At 43.0% G+C, this 21,307-nt stretch overlaps 1 long non-coding RNA gene across 1 annotated transcript in view; it reads left to right on the top strand.

Annotated features, from left to right (window-relative positions):
• LOC147345463 (uncharacterized) overlaps window positions 1-21,307 on the top strand; it is an 89,236-nt gene that overhangs the window by 9,123 nt on the left and 58,806 nt on the right. Inside the window, exon 2 of the long non-coding RNA XR_015154784.1 lies at window positions 12,206-12,341. This is a non-coding gene — a long non-coding RNA (uncharacterized LOC147345463). The remainder of the gene's footprint in view (window positions 1-12,205; window positions 12,342-21,307) is intronic.

The raw sequence follows: 21,307 nt of genomic DNA, 5'->3' as shown, positions 1-21,307 counted from the left end.
AGCCATGTCCGATTCTGTGCGACCCCATAGACGGCAGCCCGCCAGGCTCCCCCATCCCTGGCATTCTCCAGGCAAGAACACTGGAGTGGGTTGCCATTTCCTTCTCCAATGCATGAAAGTGAAAAGTGAAAGTGAAGTCGCTCAGTCATATCCAACCCTCAGCGACCCCATGGACTGCAGCCTACCAGGCTCCTCTGCCCATGGGATTTTCCAGGCAAGAGTACTGGAGTGGGTTGCCATTGCCTTCTCCAATTTATTTGGCTAGCTGGCTTTAAATTTAAATTTAAAAATTAAGAGACTTGGAGACAGATCCAAAAGTCTTAATGTGCTAAGATTTGGATTAAGAGATTAAAAAAAAAAGAAAAAACACCTCAGACCAAGGAGAAACAAATCATATAAATACAAGAAGAAAGCTAAGGGAACCAAAGAAAACCATGAATTGTCAGAGCAAAAGGACTCACATTGTCTCAAATACGATACCCAGATTTACAGACTTCTTATCAATAGTAGTGAAATATCCACATCTTAAAGATAAAAATAATTTTTTGCACATTTCTGATGAAAAAAAAAAGACTCCAAACAAGACAAAAAGGACAGTGATTAAAATATTTTACAATCTAGCCAAAATATAATTCTAGTTCAAGGGTAGAGGAAAACTTGTTTAAAGAGGTTGATTGAGGAAGTGCTTTGCACGCATATGTGCTAAGTTGCTTCAGTCATGCCCAACTCTTCGTGACCCTAGGAACTTAGCCCCCCAGGCAAACCCCATCCCCTGGAATTTGCTCAAACTCAGCTCCATTGAGTTGGTGATGCCATCCAACTAGCTCCTCCTCTGTCACCCCCTCTCCTCCGGCCTTCAATCCTTCCCAGCATCAGGGTCTTTTCCAATGAGGTGGCTCTTCCTATCAGGTGTCCAAAGTATTGGAGCTCCAGCTTCAACATTAGTCCTTCCAGTGAATATTCGGGTTGATTTCCTTTCTGATTGACTGGTTTGATCTTCTTGCAGTCCAAGAGACTCTCAAGAGTCTTCTCCAGTGCCACAGTTTGAAAGCATCAATTCTTCAGGTTGATGGTCCAATGGTCCAACTCTCACTAGAAAAACCATAGCTTTGACTGTGTGAACCCTTGTTGGCAAAGTGATGTCTCTGCTTTTTAATGACACCACCCTTATGGCAGAAAGTGAAGAGGAACTACAAAGCCTCTTGATGAAAGTGAAAGAGGAGAGTGAAAAGGTTGGCTTAAAGCTCAACATTCAGAAAACGAAGATCATGGCATCTGGTCCCATCACTTCATGGGAAATAGATGGGGAAACAGTGGAAACAGTGTCAGACTTTATTTTGGGGGCTCCAAAATCACTGCAGATGGTGACTGCAGCCATGAAATTAAAAGACACTTACTCCTTGGAAGGAAAGTTATGACCAACCTAGATAGCATATTGAAAAGCAGAGACATTATTTTGCCAACAAAGGTCTGTCTAGTCAAGGCTGTGGTTTTTCCTGTGGTCATGTATGGATGTGAGAGTTGGACTGTGAAGAAAGCTGAGTGCCGAAGAATTGATGCTTTTGAACTGTGGTGTTGGAGAAGACTCTTGAGAGTCCCTTGGACTGCAAGGAGATCCAACGAGTCCATCCTAAAGGAGATCAGTCCTGGGTGTTCATTGGAAGGACTGATGCTAAAGCTGAAACTCCAATATTTTGGCCACTTCATGTGAGGAGCTGACTCATTGGAAAAGACTCTGATGCTGGGAGGGATTGGGGGCAGGAGGAGAAGGGAGGATGAGAGGCTGGATAGCATCACCGACTCGGTGGACATGAATTTGAGTTAACTCCAGGAGTTGGTGACGGACAGGGAGGCCTGGCATGCTGTGATTCATGGGGTCACAAAGAGTGGGACACGACTGAGTGACTGAACTGAGGTTTGTTTATGGGTACTTCGTATGATGTATAAAATACAGATTTCAACATGGCTGTTTAGTAAAGAAGAATTTGGAGGACGGAGTTTCTGAGCAGCAATTCCAAAGTACTAAGAAGGATAGATGATGCCGAAGTGGAAGCTCCAATACTTTGGCCACATATTATGAAAAGCCAACTCATTGGAAAAGTCACTGATGCTGGGGAAGGTCAAAAGTCAAAGGAGAAGGGGGTGGCAGAGGATGAGATGGTTAGATAGTGTCACCGACTCAATGGATACAAATTTGAGCAAATAAGGAAGGACAGGGGAGCCTGGCATGCTGCAGTCCTTAGGGTGGCAAGGAGTCAGACACGGCTTAGCAACTGAATAGTAACAACAAATAAGGAGAGAAAGGCAAGAGTTGGTTGCAGTATTTTGAATCAAGGTTGTTGCCCAAAGTTTAGAGTTTTGAGGTTGACCAAAATGCACATGTACCGCAGGCGTGTAACATGTGGGGGTGGTCCCCCTTGTTTTCTTTGGGGAAGGGGCATAGGAAGAAAACAGACACAGGGAAAAAGGAGAGGGTTCGTTGTGTCCAGAGCTACGGTGAGTGGATCTTGGAACATGAATTGCATTTTCCGAGAGGGAAGTGACAAACATACCCCCCAGGCGTCAGAGAAAAGCGGCTGTGAAATAAAACCCAACAACCCATGGCTGCAAATCCCTTCAGTGTGACCAAGGTGCTGAGAAGTTTTCCTGCCAACGAGCAAAGTGTCACATTCTGGAAAATCCGTCACTCCCCAAAACTGATTTGCCTGCAGTGTAAGGACGATCCTTCCCCCAGCCCCCATTTCCTCTTTTGATAATCCCCCTCTTTATTATAATCTTCTTAATATCCATCTGTTACCCTTTAGGCAGAGGCTTCTTAAATTCAAATATCAGGCTATTTTTATCATAGAAGAATATGTAAAGCAATAGAAAACAGTTTAATGGATTTTGAAGCCCGTGGCCCTCTTTCGCATCATTTCCATAATGAAATCCACTTAACAGCATCCATGTTGCCACAGTTGACTGTTCACACAAACGAAGAGTGAACGCTTCCTTCGTGTGAGAGTCCCCAGCAAAGCAGGGTCTGAGACACCTACCTGTGACGGCCTGGGGCCTTTCCCCTCCAGTCTTGCATTGGAGGGTGATGTTACCTCCTGTTTGACTCCATGAAGCTTGGTGGCATTTGGGATAGTGTCGAATTCCTGGGTTTTGTGAAATGGAGACCGGAAGGCAGTTTTCATGGAACAAGCCCTCGGAAGGAGAATTCTTCTCCCTGGGGAATTAGCATAGGCAAAACGCCTACAGATTGAATGAGGTGATATTGGGGAAGGATAGAGTGTAAAGGAATTGGAGGCCTTGTTGCTTAGTTACCTTAGTTCAGGTCACTTTAGATAAATTGTTTGTTTGTGGTCATTAGCAAATTATGTCCTCAGACCTTGATGTAAGAGCAAAAAAGTTCAGAGGAAAATGTCATATTGACTTTTTAGTAGTTGAGGTTGAAACCTAGACCATTTGGTGAAAATTATTCTCTGTAAAAGAATATACAGATGGGGCTGATTATTCCCTGGGAAAGTGTGTCCAACAGGAAGTGCTCTTCACTCCATTGGTAAAGTTGGCTGCATTTCTCTTTAAACCTGCAGTATTGTTGAGTTATCTATATCACTTGGCTTTCAAAAGAACGTGAACAAAAAATGCCAGGCTGATACAGACCTCTTGGAGGAACTTAAGGCACCTCTGTTCTTATTAAAGCAGGCGTTAGGTGGAAGCAAAAGAAGCAGCTGTCTGAATGGTGTGGTTTGAGTAGTAACAGAACCAGTTTTGCCATCATTAAATTATCTTCTGCTTTCCAGCCAGAGTATCTGTAAGATTATGAGGTATTACTTCTCTTAGTTAAAATATATTCATTCATTTACCCATTCAGGAGGAATTATTTTGTTTTGTTTAAAATTTTTTCATTGTGGTAAAAAGTACATAAAATAAAATTTGTCACCTTCACCATTTTTTAAATGGGCTGTTGAGTGGTGTAAGTATATTTATACTTTTGTACAGCCATTACCACTATCCGTCTCTGGAATTCTCATCTTACAAAACTGAAACTCTACACCCATTAAGTGTGAAGTCTCCATTTCCCACTCCTCCAAGCCCTTGGTAGCTTCCATTCTCCATTCTGTCTCTATGAATTTGCCTTCTCTAGTGGGACAGAAGCGGAATCATGCAGTATTTGTCTTTTTGTGACTGGTTTATTTCCGTCAACATAACGTCACCAAGATTCATCTATGCTGCAGCATGGGACAGGATTTCCTTCCCTTTTTTTCTTCTTTCTTTTTTACTTTTTAAACTATGCAAGTGTGATAACACATTTACAAGAAACTTGGAAAATACAGAACAAAGTTACATATAGTTCCACTAAATATTGCAATTATTTTTTAAGTAGAAAAATTACATTTTTAGTTGGAGTTTCAATACCAAACTCTCAAAAATTAATAGAATGAATAGACAAAAAAGTAGAGGCATATAGTAGACCTGAAAAGCACTAGAACTTATTCAACATAATTAAGACTTATACAATTTTCACCCAGCAGCAGGATACATATTCTAGTCAAGTTCCCGTAGTCTGTAAACTAGGAGACACTGGAACATATCCAGGGACATCAAACAAAGTGCAAAAAAATTTCATGGTCTAATGATATTGGGAATTTCCTTCTATAAGGTTGAATAATATTTACTTATGTGCATACACTACATTTTGTTTATCCGTCCATGGGCTGATGGACTAAAGGTTGGTTTCTTATTACATTTATATGCTGCTATGAAATTGGGTGAACAAATGCATGTTTTGAGACCCTGCTTTCAATTCTTGTAGGTTTATACTTAAAAGTGAGTCATATGGCAATTCTATGTTTAATTTTTTGAGGGATATCCATGTTGTTTTTATTGAAGTACAGCTGATTTACAATGTCCTGTTAATTTCTGCTGTAAAGTGCCTCCGTCATATACACAAATGCATTCTTTTTTATACTCTCCTCCATCATGGTCTATCTCAGGATATTGAATATTGTGCCCTATGCTATACCGTGTGCTGAGTTGCTCAGTCGCATGCAACTCTTTGCAACCCTTGGAACTATAACCCGCCAGACTCCTCTGTTCATGGGGTTTTCCAGGCAAGAATACTGGAGTGGGTTGCCATTTCCTCCTCCAGGGGTTCTTCCTGACCCAGGGATCAAACCTGCGTCGCTTGAGTCTCCTGCATTGCAGGCAGGTTCTTTACCGGCTGAGCCATCAAGTAGGATCTTGTTGTTTATCCATTCTACATGTCATATATGTCTAACCCCTTTCTCACCTGCCTTCCCCTTTTGGCAACTACAGGTCTGTTCTCTATGACCATGATTCTGTTTCATAGATAGGTCTGCTACTGCTGCTGCTAAGTCGCTTCAGTCGTGTCCAACTCTGTGCGACCCCATAGACGGCAGCCCACCAGGCTCCCCTGTCCCTGGGATTCTCCAGGCAAGAACACTGGAGTGGGTCGCCATTTCCTTCTCCAGTGCATGAAAGTGAAAAGTGAAAGTGAAGTCACTCAGTCGTGTCCGACTCCTAGTGACCCCATGGACTGCAGCCCACCAGGCTCCTCCGTCCATGGGATTTTCCAGGCAAGAGTACTGGAGTGGGTGCCATTGCCTTCTCCATAGATAGGTCTGCTAGTGTTATATCTTAGATCCCACACATGTGACGTCGTATAGTACTTGTCTTTCTCTTTCTGACTTGCTTCTCTTAGTAGGATCATCTCTAGTTGCGTCGTCCATGTTGTTTTTCAGGTGTAATTGTGCACCATCAGAATACAGAGATGAATCGGCCATGAGCCCTCCAGATAACCATTTAGTTTCAGAGGGAAATGAATATAAATCTGTAATAACAGTACTTTGGGATGAAAGAGTCAGTGGAGGGCTGGCTCAGAGAGCGTGGGGGCTTTGAAGAGGGGGCACACTTGGCTCTTCTCAGAGAGAACAAGGGATGTTTTCAAGAGATAGTGGCATTTGAAGTGAATCTTGAGTGTGTGTTTGCTAAAGATGGAGGCTTTTTATCTGAGAGAAGAGATGCCTTAGGATTCATCACTGTTGCCTTCAAGTCTTTCAAGAGCTATTATGTAGAAGACTGAGCAGATGTCTTCCGTATAACCCTGATATGGAAGGGAGACAGACTTCAGATCAATAGAAGAACAAGATTGCCAAAAATCAGAGCTGTCCAGCCCTAGGACAGGCTGTCAGAAGGTAGGGTTCCACATCACATTTCCAATGACAACCTGTCAGTGGATGGCAGGGAAGATTCATTCAGCAGTTAGGGTAGAATTGATGATTTCTGAGACCTCTTCCAACTTGTGGATTCGATTATTCTAGCACTGGCTGCATTGAAGCATCTCTTAAGATTCAAATTTATCCTCCTATTTTCCCTTTAAATTAGCTCTTATGTGAGTGCATGCGTGGTCGATTCATTCATGTCTGACTCTTTGAGACCCCATGGACTGTAGCCTTCCAGGCTCCTCTATCCATGGGATTCTCCTGGGATTCTCCAGGCAAGAATACTGGAGTGGGTTGCCATGGCCTCCTCTAGGGGATCTTCCCAACCCAGGGATCGAACCCAGGTCTCATTCATCTCTTGCATTGGCAGACAGATTCTTTAACACAAGTACTGCCTGGGACATCCAAATTAGCTCTTCCGGATACCTGTATCTATCTATCTATTATCCACCTATGTTTTATATATGTGTGTGGCCTTCCCAGGTGGTTCAGTGATAAAGAATTCGTTTGCCAATGCAGGAGATGCAGGTTCGATCCCTGGGTTTGGAAGATCCCCTGGGGAAGGAAATGGCAACCCACTCCAATATTCTTGCCTGGGAAATCCCAAGATCAGAGGAGTCCGGCAGGTTACAGTCCATGGGGTCGCAAAAGAGTCAGACACAACTGAGCGTATGCATGGTCATGTACACACACATATATGTTTGTATTGCATAATGTTCTAAGAAATAACACTATATCTGAAGAGAGAGAGGATAGATAGATGATAGATAGATAAATGTAGACCAGAATGCATTTTCCATGTGACTTACTGATAATAATAGCTATCATTTATTAAGCAATTTACTTTGTCTCAAGTAGTGTTTTATTTCATTTAATCATCATGTTAACCCTCTGCCTTGCATAGTGTCATCAAACCCACTTCATCAGCCTAATACCTGTGTCAGAGAAGCTGAATAACTCATTCAAATTCACCCGCTTGGTCGAGTTGACATTGGAACTTTGGTCCCAGTGAAATTCTATACTGTGTAATCTGTTTTGGTAGAGCTGTTGGTTTCTTTGTTGTTGTTTTTTCTTCTGTGTATACTTCTTTTATTTATTTATTTATTTGTAATTGGAGGATAATTGCTTTACAATATTGTGTTGGTTTCTGCCATACATCAACATGAATCAGCCATAGGTATACATATGTCCCCTCCCTCTACAGCCTCCCTCCCACCTCCCACCCTGTCCACCCCTCTAGGTTGTCACAGAGCCCTGGGTTGAGCTCCCTGCATCACGCAGCAGATTTCCACTGGCTGTTTTACATGTGGTGGTGTACATGTTTCCACACTACTCTCACAATTCGTCTCACCCTCAACTTCCCACACTGTGTCCAAAATTTTGTTCTCTAAGTCTGTATCTCCATTGCAGCTCTGCAAATAGGTTTATCAGTACCATAGGTTGTGTGTGTGTGTGTGTGTGTGTGTGTGTGTGTGTATCAGTCACTCAGTTGTGTCTGACTCCTTGCATCTTGCCAGGCTCCTCTGTCCATGGAATTCTCCAGGCAAGAATGCTGGAGCAGTTGCCATACCCCCATCTTCTTCACTGATTCTCTACAATCCTATGACACATATATTATCATATCTTCTTTGAACCAGTGGGAAAGTGGAAATCCAGGGTAGTCTAGCAACAAGTAGGTAGGGCCAGGAATTAGACTGGTCCTGTCTGTCCTCGAAAATCCATTGACTGATGCTACCTGTCCATTTCAAAGTCCTATCAACATACTCTAGCATCCTAAGAAAAACAGGGCATTTGCTTCCTATTATCTCACAAAATCAGATTATAAATTAGAAATCTGCATCCAGTAACTCTGGACAGATGTTTAGTTTTATCTCCCTCTTTCCCTCCCTCATTCCACCCTGCCAAGAGAAGCATGTTCTTTGGAAGTTTTGTGTGTAGATGAATTGTCATTTAACTGCCTTTTCCCCCTCCTCATGCATCACACAAAAGGCCTCGTAGAGGGCTTGGTCATAAAATGGGATTGTTTTATTTTTAATGTTTATGGCAGGAGAGGACCAAGTTGAAAATCAAACACATGGGTCTCACGACTTTAATCAGGAGGAAACTTGCTAATAGATTTTTTTTTAACTTTAAATTTAACAACTTAACAACTTGGCAATTTAATTAACTTTTTAAACACAACATAAACCAGCTCGTGGGACTTTGTGCTGCCGTACTTAATTGTGGCAAACAGCCTAAGAAGTGGGAAGAAAAACAGATGAGACACCTTTATGGCAAAAGAGGCACCATCTGTAGTTACCAGCGAGGATGTTTTGTCACAATCCATTCCCAGCAAGTGTAACTCAGGACTTGAAAATAGCTCTCTGTTGGCTTTTCCTTGAGTGTGTAACCGTGGCATCACACAACCATTAGGGAAAAATAATAACAGCTGCATAGTAGGAGAATTTATTCCTGGTGAGTGCTGGGGTGGACTTGCATATTCTTTGAATTAATGAAATAATTTGACAAATAGGTCTTTGTGTTGTTCCTCAGTCTCTTATGTCTGACTCTTTGTTACCCCATGGACTACAGCATGCCAGGCTCCTTTGTCCTCTATCTCCCAGAGTTTGCTCAAATTCATATCTGTTGAGTCAGTGATGCTATCTAACTATCTCATCCTCTGTTGCCCCCTTCTCCTCCAGCCCTCAATCTTTCCTAACATCAGGGTCTTTTCCAAGGAGTCAGTTCTTTACATCAGGTGACCAAAGTATTGGAGTTTCAGTTTCAGCATCAGTACTTCCAATGAATAATCAGGGTTGATTTCCTTTAGGATTAACTGGTTTGATCTCCTTGCAGTCCAAGGGACTCTTGAGTCTTCTCCAACACCACAATTCAAATGCATCAATTTTTTGTAGAGAACAAGATGGCGGAGGAGTAGGTGGACATGGAGTACATCTCTTTCCATGGATACATCAGGAATGCACCTTCAGACACAGAAGTGCATGTAGAGCACCAGCTAAGAGTGGACAGGAGTCCCTGACCAGCGGAAAAGAATATTTAGACTTATGCAAAACTCAGTAGTATGAACAAATGCATCAGTTTTTTGATGCTCGGCTTTCTTTATGGTCCATCTCTCACATCCGTACATGACTACTGGAAAACCCATAGCTTTGACTATACAGACCTATGTCAGCAAAGTAATGTCTCTGCTTTTTAATATGCTATCTAGGTTTGTTATAGCTTTTATTCCAGGAGCAAACATCTTTAAATTTCATGGCTGCATTCACGGTCCACAGTGATTTTGGAGCCCAAGAAAATGAAATTTGTTTCTCTTTCCACCTTTCCCCCTGCTATTTGCCATTAGGTACTTCCTATTACAGTTATTTTAAGGAAGAAACAAACAAGCAATAGCTATGCTCCCAAAGTACTTAAAGTCAAGAGGGAGAAGATAGGTATTAAACCAGTAAACAAAAACGCAGCATTGCTTTCATTTACAGATCATCCTGATCACTATGTTGTCTGCCAGGACATTTACACATGTTATTATAACCCTGAAGCCAGGTCGATTTTATTATTCACCCATCATCTAAAGAAAAGGAGTCAGGGAGGGGTTACCAGAAATTGCTTGAGGTCCCAGAACTAATTCCCATGGCTAATAGTCACATCTGGGTTTCCTCCCCCAGAGCCACAAAGCCAATGTTTGCCAAATTTGAGTTATTTGTGTGTCCCATAGTTACCTCTTCTGCCATTCCATGTACCATTGAAACTAGTATTTATTTAATTTTTTTCTTAATGAAAGGTAGCCCTGTTTTCAGCAACAAGATATTTTAGATTGGTGGTTTGATTTATCCAAGGTCATGTGGCTGGTATGGGACGGGTCCAAGACTCAAATAACTGCCTCAAAATTTCATGATCTACTTTTAGGAAATCGTTATTGTTCAGTTGTTATGTCCAACTCTCTGTGACCCCATGGACTGCAGCACGCCAGACTTCCCTGTCCTTCACCATCTCCTAGAGTTTGCTCCAACTCATGTCCATTGAGTTGGTGATGCCATCCAACCATCTCATCCTCTGTCACTCCCTTCTCCTTGTACCTTCAATCTTAGAAAATAAAAAAGTATCATCATACAAAAGTATTTCGTGTTCTGTGGACTTCTGGACTTCCCTGGTGGTCCAGTGGTTAAGACTCTGTGCTTCCACTGCAGGGGGCACGGGTTCAGTCCCCGCTTGGGGAACTAAGATCCCACATGCTGTACAGTATGGCCAAGAAAAAAAAATTTATGTTCTTTACTACATTTTTCCCTTTGTCAACTCAAAAGAGGTCAGAATTTTTAAAACAAGAACTTCTACTAAAAGGGGTTTCCCTGGTGGCTCAGTAGAGGATCTGCCTATCAATGCAGGAGATAGGGGTTGGATCCCTGGTCCAGGAAGATCCCACATGCCACAGAGCAACTAAGCCCATGCACCACGACTGCTGAGCCTGTGCTTTAGAGCCTGGACGCCACAGCTGCGGAGCCCACGAGCTGCAACCACTGAAGCCTGTGTACCCTGGAGCTGGTGCTCCGCAGCGAGAGAGGCCACTGCAATGAGAAGTGGTGCATCTGGAGAAGTAGCCCCTGCTCGCCACAACTAGAGAAAAGCCCATGCACAGTAATGAGGACCTAGCACAGCAAAAAATAAATAAAAATAAATACAATTATTTTTAAAAAATTAACTACTATAAGAACCTTCTAAAAAGTTTAGTTGGTTTCATGATTTCCTGTGTCAACAGATCTATGATATTATAAGTGAAGCAAAAGAAATAACAGTGCTTACTTTGGGGAACTAACAAAAAAGGGACCCCTGAAAAGTCTTAATTATTAGAGGTCTATTCAATTAGGAATAGAAAAGTTAGGCAAGATTTTCCAGGATCCTTGGGCTCCAGAACCCTTGGTCTAAGGCTCTGTGTTATACTTCTTGTTATAACCTCGTCATCTCTGACTCAACTCTTTGCTGTTACATCTCAACTTTCTTCCATCATGTCACCCCTGTGTGCATTACTCTTCTCTGACTGTCATTTCCCGGGTCAACACTGACCAGTTTTACTGGGCCAGGCTTCACTCCCCGAAAAGTTGCTAGAAAGTAATTTTATCAGTGAAGGGTCTTCCCTACCTTATCACAGACTTGTAGCAGATCAAGAGCCTGTGACTTATTCTTTCAGAGAGAAATAGCATGTTTCAGTCATGGCTCTGTGGTTCCTGTTACTTTTGTTATAATGATTAAGTATTTTATTCTTTTTTATTGAAGTGTAGTTGATTTACAATGTTGTGTTAGTTTCAGGTATGCAGCAAAGTGATTCTTGCTAAGTCATGTCTGACTCTTTGTAACTCCATTGACTGTGGCCCTCCAAGCTCCTCTGTCCATGGGATTTCCCAGGCAAGAGTACTGGAGTGAGTTGCCATTTCCTTCTCCAGGGGATCTTCCTGACCCAGGCATTGAATCCATGTCTCCTGCATTGCAGGTGAATTCTTTACTGAAGCCCTATATGTATATATATGATACATAAAATACATAAAAAATACATATGATACATTATTATCAGATACTTAGTATAGTTACCTGTGCTATACAGTAGGCTCTCGTTGTTTGTCTATTTTATATATAGTAATGTGCATCTGCTCATCCCAAACTCCTAATTTATCCCTCCCTTACCCCCATCCCCTTTGGTAACTATAAATTTGTTTTCTATGTCTGTGAATAGTTAGATACTTTAGAAAAATGATTTTTCCTAGGAGTCATCCTGAACATCAACACTGTGAGGGATGTTGGTGGAAACGGCAGGGCCAAGTGGTCAGGAATCAGAGTTCCTGCCCTGGATCAACCTGAATACCTCAGCCTTCCTTTGTTTTACGTGCTCCATTTCCAAGAAAATTAATTATGTTGTTGTTAAATCTGTAAGTGCTGTGCTGTGTGTGGTAGGCTGCTTCAGTAGTGTCTGACTCTTTGCAACCCTACAGATCGTAGCCAGCCAGGCTCCTCTGTCTGTGGGACTTTCCAGGCAAGAACACCAGAGCAGTTTGCCATGCCCCCCTCCAGGAGATCTTCCTGACTCAGAGGTCGAACCTGCATCTCTTACGTCTTCTGCATTGACAGGTGGGTTCTTTAGCACTAGCGCCACCTGGGAAACCAGCATTCCAAGTCTTGAATAATAAAGTCTGATGAATACCTACTTAACATAATCCTTTAATTTTCCTTTCTTTTTTGGCTTAGAATTTATTTTGAATTTATTTATTAATTTAGTGTATTTTAATTTTAACATGATCCTGTAACTTTCAAAGGCTTGGAAACTGATGAACCAAAGAGAAAAGTGGACTTGCCTGTGATGACATGTGACATTGTCGAGCAAAGCTGGAGCTTAGACTGGGCAGTGCTGCAGTTCTGACTTACCTTCTTCCATGACACTAAGATGCTGTCATGGCATCTCCTTCCAAACAGGAAATTTCTTCTGCATGGCCTATTTTTCTTTGACAGTGAGTTGATTTCATGAGTAAAATGAGAGATGTTGCTGATGGCCTGGCTCAGCTCTCATATATAGTCATTCTCTGTTTCTCTCTGAACGTTTCTCTTATTCCCCTGAGGTATGGGGGAATACTGCTACAGTACAAGAGAAACTTTCAAAGTCTTAGTGGATCCTAAATAGACTCGTTTAATCTACACAGGGATTTGAATCCTCACAGAAGACATTTTGCTTAATTAAGCCACATTCAAACATGAAAAAGTCATGTTCATACAAACTTGAGGATCAGATTTACAACAGCTGAGCACCTCGATGGTGTGGATTAGTCTCAATTAGCCACCTCCTGATTCTTGGTGAGAAAAGGTCACCAGATTTTTCAGTCCTTTTGTTACTTAAAATTCAAGGCGGCCAAATTGACCAGGGTCTAACGTTTAAAAGGAGACCTGGTTTGTCAGGAAGACTTTGTGGAGCAAATAGGATGCATTCATTCGTTTCACAAATATGTATTGAGCTGCTATGCCACCTTGTATATTAAACACAAGGGATGTAATTGGATAATGAATGCCTGTCAGCTTCCTGTCTCTTCATTGCTGCTGTTTAATGAAGTTTCAAGAGGCTGGATACAGATGGAAGGGACTTAAGTGTGATTCTCTGGAAACCTCTAAGAAGAGAACTTTGAACCAAGGGTGCAGCTTACTGTAGTAGAAATAGGATGTGTGCCCTTAAGATTACTTATAGCTTTATTGTTTCTATAAAATAAATGGACACTCATTTTAAAAATAGTGAAATGGACAGAAGACATTTGCAAATCACCCATATATTATTATCCTCAAGAACCATCGTTGATATTAGGTGAATATCATACTCAATATTGTTTTGTTCATTTAACATAGATTTAGAAAGAGTGAAACGCATTAACCTAAATGCTATTTTTTATTAAAAGAATCACATTTCATAGTGATTCTATGAAAACTTAGAGTTAAAAAGGGAAAAATACACTCATGTGAATTTAATGATAGAGGTGAAATTCAAATAAATATCTTTTTGTTGCAGGAGACATAATTTCTTAAAAGGCTCCTCTAATGTAAAGAAAAAAATGTTACAAAAACATTAAAAAATTGGAGTCATTACCGTGTTTTAAACTTGCTTTTTAGATGATATCTTTTGGTTCTCTGCTATGAAGAGGAGGCTCTTAACACAAATTTCTCCCAACCTTACTTCTCCACCATTGCTAAATTTTTTAGTTCTAGTATTATTAATTTTGACTTCGCCAAGGATAATGACAGTTACATTCTATTCTGTAGCCACGATTTTCCTAATTGCCAGTTGTTAGGACTGTATTGAGAGACAACGTTCATAGTCTTTTGACCACAAGTTTTTCATTCCCAGCTTCTGTGTTTTAACTCCTCTCACAACTGCTGTCAAACACTGATGCACAAGTGAGCCATCTGGGGAGCTTGTTAAAAATGAAGATTATGCCTCAGTAGGTTTGCGGTGGGGCCTGATATTCTGCCTTTGTTTCTAGGGGACACCGATCCACCGTGGCATTGTTTTCAGTCATTAATTTGTGTCCGACTCTTTGCGACCCCATGCATAGAAACACGCCAGGCTTCCCTGTCCTTCACTCTCTCCCTGAGTTTGCTCAAACTCACGTCCACTGAGTCAGTGATGCCATCCAACCATCTCATCCTCTGTCCCCCCACTACTCCTTTTGCCTTTAGTGTTTTCCAGCATCAGGGTCTTTTCCAGTGAGTCAGCTCTTCGCATCAGGTGGCCAATGTATTGGGGCTTCAGTTTCAGCATCAGTCCTCCCAATGAATATTCAGGGTCGATTTCCTTTAGAATTGACTGGTTTGGTCTCCTTGCTGTCCAAGGGACTCTCTAGAGTCTTCTCCAGCAACACAGTTCAAAACATCAATACTTCGGTGCTCAGCCTCCTTTATGGTCCAGCTCTCACATCTGTACATGACTACTGGCAAAGACATAGCTGCTGCTGCTAAGTCGCTTCAGTCGTGTCCGACTCTGTGTGACCCCATAGACGGCAGCCCACCAGGCTCCCCCGTCCCTGGGATTCTCCAGGCAAGAACACTGGAGTGGGTTGCCATTTCCTTCTCTAATTCATGAAGGTGAAAAGCGAAAGTGAAGTCGTTCAGTCGTGTCTGACTCTTAGCGACCCCATGGACTGCAGCCTACCAGGCTTCTCCTTCCATGGGATTTTCCAGGCAAGAACACTGGAGTGAGTTGCCAGCTAGTGAGGGCTAATTATCTTTAAAGAGCTCTCTTTCCTAAGTTTTATTTTTACTGACTACTTACTGAGAGTTACCTTTAGGACAAACTAACTCTTGACTGGGATTATTCTTGAATCACATTTGTATATGTATTACTCTGTTTTCTTCTAGCATTGAATTTGATTTGGGAGAAAATTGAGACCAGCCAGAATTTCACTCTTTATAGACAATTTTCTTTGACTCCTTAAGGACTTGGAGAAAAATTGCTTTAAAAAATATTTAATATTCAATCATGTAAACACAATATACTTCATGTAGGTCATTTGGTATTGCATTTTCTTCTAAAATATTCTTTCCCTGAATTGTCTGAACTTAGCTTTATTTTGTGCTTCCTAGGTGGTGCTAGTAGTAAAGAATTTGCCTGCCAATGCAGGCGGAGAAGGCGATGGCACCCCACTCCAGTACTCTCGCCTGGAGAATCCCACGGATGGAGGAGCCTGGTAGGCTGCAGTCCATGGGGTCGCTAAGAGTCGAACACGACTGAGCGACTTCACTTTCACTTTTCACTTTCATGCATTGGAGAAGGAAATGGCAACCCACTCCAGTGTTCTTGCCTGGAGAATCCCAGGGACGGCAGAGCCTGGTGGGCTGCCGTCTATGGGGTCACACAGAGTTGGACACGACTGATGCGACTTAGCAGCAGCAGCCAATGCAGGAGACATAAGAGACTCAGGTTTGATCCCTGGATTGGTAAGATTTCCTGGAGGACAGCATGGCAACCCACTCCAGTATTCTTGCCTGGAGAATCCCATGGACAGAGGAGCCTGGTAGGCTATAGTCCATAGGGTCACAAAAAGTCAGACATGACTAAAGTGGCTTAGCACAGCACAACTTTATTTTACCATTTCATAAATTTTTTCTTGTGTTATATCTTTGAAAATTTTATTTTTTTCTGTTCCATTTGTTAAGATTTTTTCCTAGCAGGAATATCATTCTATTTTAAATCTCTCTCTCTTTTTTCTTTGCCTCCTACTAATATCTTCTCTCTGAATGCTTGAATCTTCTGGAATTTTTATCTGCGTCCACCCAGTTTATACTAAGCCTTTTTCTCAGATCAGAGCTGAAAGATATTATCTTTCAGGATTTATTATTTCAGTTTTACTATTCCTATTTTTTTTCCTTTCATGTATCATCTTTCATTCTTGCCTGGAGAATCCCAGGGACGGGGAGCCTGGTGGCTGCCGTCTATGGGGTCGCACAGAGTCGGACACGACGGAAGCGACTCAGCAGCAGCAGCAGCAGCTTTCATTTGTGTTTTTATCATTTCTTCTTGGCTTTGAATTATTATTAATTTTTTAATGTGTTCTAGTGAAGTGGATCTAGTGCTTGAACAGTTCTGTAAATTCTCTTTTATTCTGTTGTATTAGGTATCCTTCCGGATTGAGCTTTTTTTTCCCATTTATTATTTAACCATTCTCCTATTCCTCTCGTCCTCCACTTACTTTGGAATTTTTTTTTTCTTTTCTCCCTCATTGGGATAGATCTATGGCTTCCTTGGTGGCTCAGTGGTAAAGAACCTGCCTGCCAATTCAGGGGACATAAGAGATGTGGGTTCAATCCCTGGATCGGGAAGACCCCCTGGAGGAGGGCATGGCAACCGCCAGTGTTCTTCTGTAGAGAATCCCACGCACAGAGGAGCCTGGCGGGCTATGGTCCATCGGGTCACAAAGGGTTGAATGCGACTGAAGTGACTCAGCAGGCACGTAGGTGCTCATGCATACCGGACAGTTTCTAGAAGGTCTTGGTGGGGATAAGAGGTTGTCTACGTCAAGATTTCTAGTTAAGGCAACCACCTTGAGATATTTATAGCAGCAGGTTGTGGTTTTACCTCACTTGGATACTTGAAAGTGAATCCTTTGCTTAATGTTCACAAGAACCAATGAGTAGATATTCTTTTCCTGCCTTTCAGATGAGGGTATTGACATATGTAAAGAGTTTGTGATTGGTCAATGTAAATAGTAATGGCAGAGGTGGGCCTCAAATGCTGGCCATTACGGGACCATCTCCTGTGCCCTTACATTCAGACACATTTTTCTAGCACCATATGCTTTATCAGTTCAGATCAGTTCAGTCACTCAGTCGTGTCCAACTCTTTGCAACCCCATGGACTGCAGCATGCCAGGCCTCCCTGTCCATCACCAACTCCAGGAGTTTATTCAAACTCATGTCCATTGAGTTGGTGATGCCATCCAACCATTTCATTCTCTGTCATCGCCTTCTCCTCTTGCCTTCAATCTTTCCCAGCATCAATGTCTTTTCCAAGGAGTCAGCTCTTCACATCAGGTGGCCAAAGTATTTGAACTTCACCTTCTGGATCAGTCCTTCCAGTGAATATTCAGGACTGATCTCCTTTAGGATGGACTGGTTGGATCTTCTTGCAGTCCAAGGGACTCTCAAGAGTCTTCTCCAACACCACAGTTCAAAAGCATCAATTCTTCAGTGCTCAGCTTTCTTTGAAGAAGGCAATGGCATCCCACTCCAGTACTCTTGCCTGGAAAATCCCATGGATGAAGGAGCCTGGTAGGCTGCAGTCCATGGGGTAGCTAAGAGTCGGACACAACTGAGCGACTTCACTTTCACTTTTCACTTTCATGCATTGGAGAAGGAAATGGCAACCTACTCCAGTGTTCTTGCCTGGAGAATCCCAGGGATGGCGGAGCCTGGTGGGCTGCCGTCTATGGGGTCACACAGAGTCGGACATGACAAGCGACTTAGCAGCAGCTTTCTTTATAGTCCAACTCTCACATGCATACATGACAACTGGAAAAACGTTAGCCTTGACGAGATGGACCTTTATGGACAAAATAACGTCTCTGCTTTTTAATATGCTGTCTAGGTTGGTCATAACTTATGAAAACAGCCAGAAAGACCACCCAGTTCATATGCCATATGCTGAATAGCCTAAGTGCTAGGTACAGCCCACAGATGTTTTGTATGCCCTGTACTTTTTTTTTAAGATTTACTTATTTATTTTATATTTTGGCTGTGGTGAGTCTTTGCTGCTGCTGGGCTTTCTCTACTTGTGGTGAGTGGGGGCTATGCTCTAGTTGCAGTGCACAGGCTTGTCACTGCCATGGCTTCTCTTGTTGCAGAGCACAGGTTCTAGGCCTGCGGGCTTCGGTTGTAGTACGTGGGCTCAGTAGTTTTGGCCCGCAGGCTCTAGAGCACTGGCTCAGTAGTTGTGGCAGACAGGCTTAATTGCTTAGTGGCATGTGAGACCCTCCTGGACCTTGGATTGGACAGGTGTCCCCTGCACTGCAAGACAGACCCTCAACCACTGGACCACCAGGCAAGCCTGCCCTGTACTTTTAAAAAAATTGAATTGTCGGACTTCCACAGCTGTCCAGTGGTTAAGACTTCATGCTTCTAATACAGGGGGTTTGGGTTCAGTCCCTCGTCGGGGAACCAAGATCCCACATGCCAGGTAGCATGGCCAAAATAAAAACAACAACAACAACAAACGCACTACTTTTAAGAAATAATTTCAAAGTTTACTTTAAAAAATAAATGAACAGTTTAATTGTCACTTATAAAATACACACGTGTAAATCTGGGTTGCAGTGTGTCTTAAGGAGCAGAAGCTCTAATAACATTGGAACTGCAGCCTTCACGGGGACAGTTGGCAATGAAAGGGTGGCAACTGTCTCTTCTAGACCACATGTGCTGTCTGCAGGTCCCCAAAGCCCTCTCCTCCCCTTCACCTTTCTATCCCCTGGAGGTATTGAATTTGTTATTCCCTGGACAGAGGAGCCTGGCAGGCTACGGTATTTGAATTTGTTATTCCCTGGACAGAGGAGCCTGGCAGGCTACAGTCCAGGGGGTTGCAAAGAGTGGAATAGCTACTGAGTGACTCACACTTCCACTTTCCAGATGAAACTTGACTCAAACCCTGTGCCCTTCCAGACAATACACAGAGTAGGGGCCTGGTGGCTGGAGAAAACTCCAGGTCCTCAGGAGGTCCCAATCCTGATTGGAGCCTGGTCACAGAGACCTCCTTGACACCAAGCATTGTCCCCTGGGATCTCTTAGGCTCTACCTTTGTTGCTGGTGTTTAGTCACTCAGTCATATCCGACTCTTTGTGACCCCATGGACTGCAGCACGCCAGGCTTCCCTGTCCTTCACCATTTCCCAGATTTTGCTCAAACTCATGTCCATTGAATCAATGATGCCATCCAACCATCTCATCCTCTGTTGCCCCCTTCTCTTTTTGCCTTCGATCTTTCCCACATCAGGGTCTTTTCCAAGGAGTCAGCTCTTCACATCAGGGGGCTAACATATTGGAGTTTCAGCATCAGTTTTTCCAGTGTATATTCTCCCTTGGAGTCTGAAACTGTCACTTTATTCAGTGAAGAGTTTCTGCATCCTTAGCAGACTACACTGATCTGAGAAGATGGTTTGCAAATCCTGCAGGAACAGCTCTGACTTGAGGCTCTGGTCTCCTGGGATGGCTCAAGGAGAGACGAGCCTTTTGTGTGGCATGGTTGTTTTTTCTCCCGGGACAAAGAATTAATGAGAGCCAAGGAAGGTCTGTCCTCAGGGTCCAGGGGGAGCGCCTCCTGAGGAAGGGGCTGCCAGGCTGCCTCCTCAGAGGGACCAGTCCCAGAAGAGCAATGATGCCAATCATCACCAAGATAAGCTCTCCAGGGAAAATGAACCTCCCCTTCTGTCTCTCCATTCATATGTGTGGGCTCTGTTAGCCAGGATCTTACTCAGTTCTGCCTGGAGCAACCCTAGAATTTACAGATGAGGCTTCTCCCATTTTTACCATATCAGCAAGCCCCCTGTTTTGGTGGTTAATTATGGAGATTTCTGGGTCTAACTTACTGCATGTTGAATAAGCCTCTGGTGGAGTCTGGAAGTTCGCTTGTTTAACATACAGGTTAGATGTTTCATGGGGCTCCCCTGGTGATTCAGATGGTAAAGAATCCGCCTTCAATGCAGGAGACCCCAGCTCATTCCCTGGGTTGGGGAGATTCCCTGGAGAAGGGAATGGCAGCCTATGCCAATATTCTTGCCTTGAGAATCTTCATGGACAAACCATGGAATCTGCAAGAGTCGAACAGAACTGAGTGACTAACACACATACATACATAGGTGTTTCATATGAATGGACCAGAGGTTGAGAGAAAGGGGGAAAAAGTAGAAATTTCTAGAAAAAATAAAAGTCTAAAGACAGACAACAGATTAGTGGTTGCCTGGGGCTGGGAGCAGGTTCAGGGATTAACTGCAGGTGGGCAGGAGGGAACTTTTTGGTTGATGGAAATCTACCAGTGAACTGTGTTGATGGTCACACAACTATTATTATGTATATTTACTAAAACTCATCAAACTGTTCACTTAGAATGGGTGAATTTCATGGTAAGTGGTGGCTCAGTGGTGAAGAATCTTCCTGCCCATGCAAGAGATGTGGGTTCGATCCCTGGGTCAGGAACATCCCCTGGAGGAGAAAATGGCAACCCACTGCAATATTCTTGCCTGGGAAATCCCACTGACAGAGGAGCCTGGTGGGCTACAGTCCATGGGGTCATACAGAGTCGGACACAGTTGAAGTGATGGAGCATGCACACAGATAATTTTAAATAGTCGTATCATTTGATTCCCTGTAGCTCAAATGGTAAAGAATCTGCCTGCAATGCAGGATCCAGGATTCGATCCCTGGGTCAGGAAGACACTCTGGAGAAGGGAATGGCAATCTACTCCAGTATTCTTGCCTGGAGAATCCCAGAGACAGAAGAGCCTGGCAGGCTACAGTCCGTGGGGTTGCAAAAAGTCAGACACGACTGAGCAACTAATCCCCACACACATCATTTGATTTAGCTATCACCTGGGCATTCACATCCGTGAAGAACTAGGAGAGTCAATGAATCAGATTGTAGGTGAACAATTGGACACACCCTGCTCTCCGGAACCACAAGACTTGTACACTAATTACTGGGTGGAATGTTTGTTTCACAGGGTAGAGCTGGTGACTTCACCAGCTCCTTCACTGGTGGCACAAAGATAAAGGGCACTGTTATGTGGAGACAGGCTGAGTCTTCACAAAGGAGCAGACAGTTGAGCTCAGCCGTAAAGAATGAGTCTCATGGGATTTCCCCAGTGGTCCCGTAGTTTAGACTCTGCCTTGCAATGCGGGGGACATGAGCCACAACGACTGAGCCTCAGCATCACAACTAGAGGATCCGTGCATTGCAATGAAAGATCCTGTGTGCTGTACTAAGACCCGATGCAACCAAATAAGTAAATACATACTTTAAAAGAGAATGAGTCTCTCTAGATGTAGGCTAATTGTATATAGAATAGATAAACAACAAAA

This window comes from Bos grunniens, chromosome 25 (assembly GCF_055505025.1).
Source record: "Bos grunniens cultivar Pamir isolate PY7600 chromosome 25, Bosgru_T2T1.0, whole genome shotgun sequence".
Lineage (NCBI taxonomy): Eukaryota > Metazoa > Chordata > Mammalia > Artiodactyla > Bovidae > Bos > Bos grunniens.
This window is presented reverse-complemented; position numbering and strand designations above follow the sequence as displayed.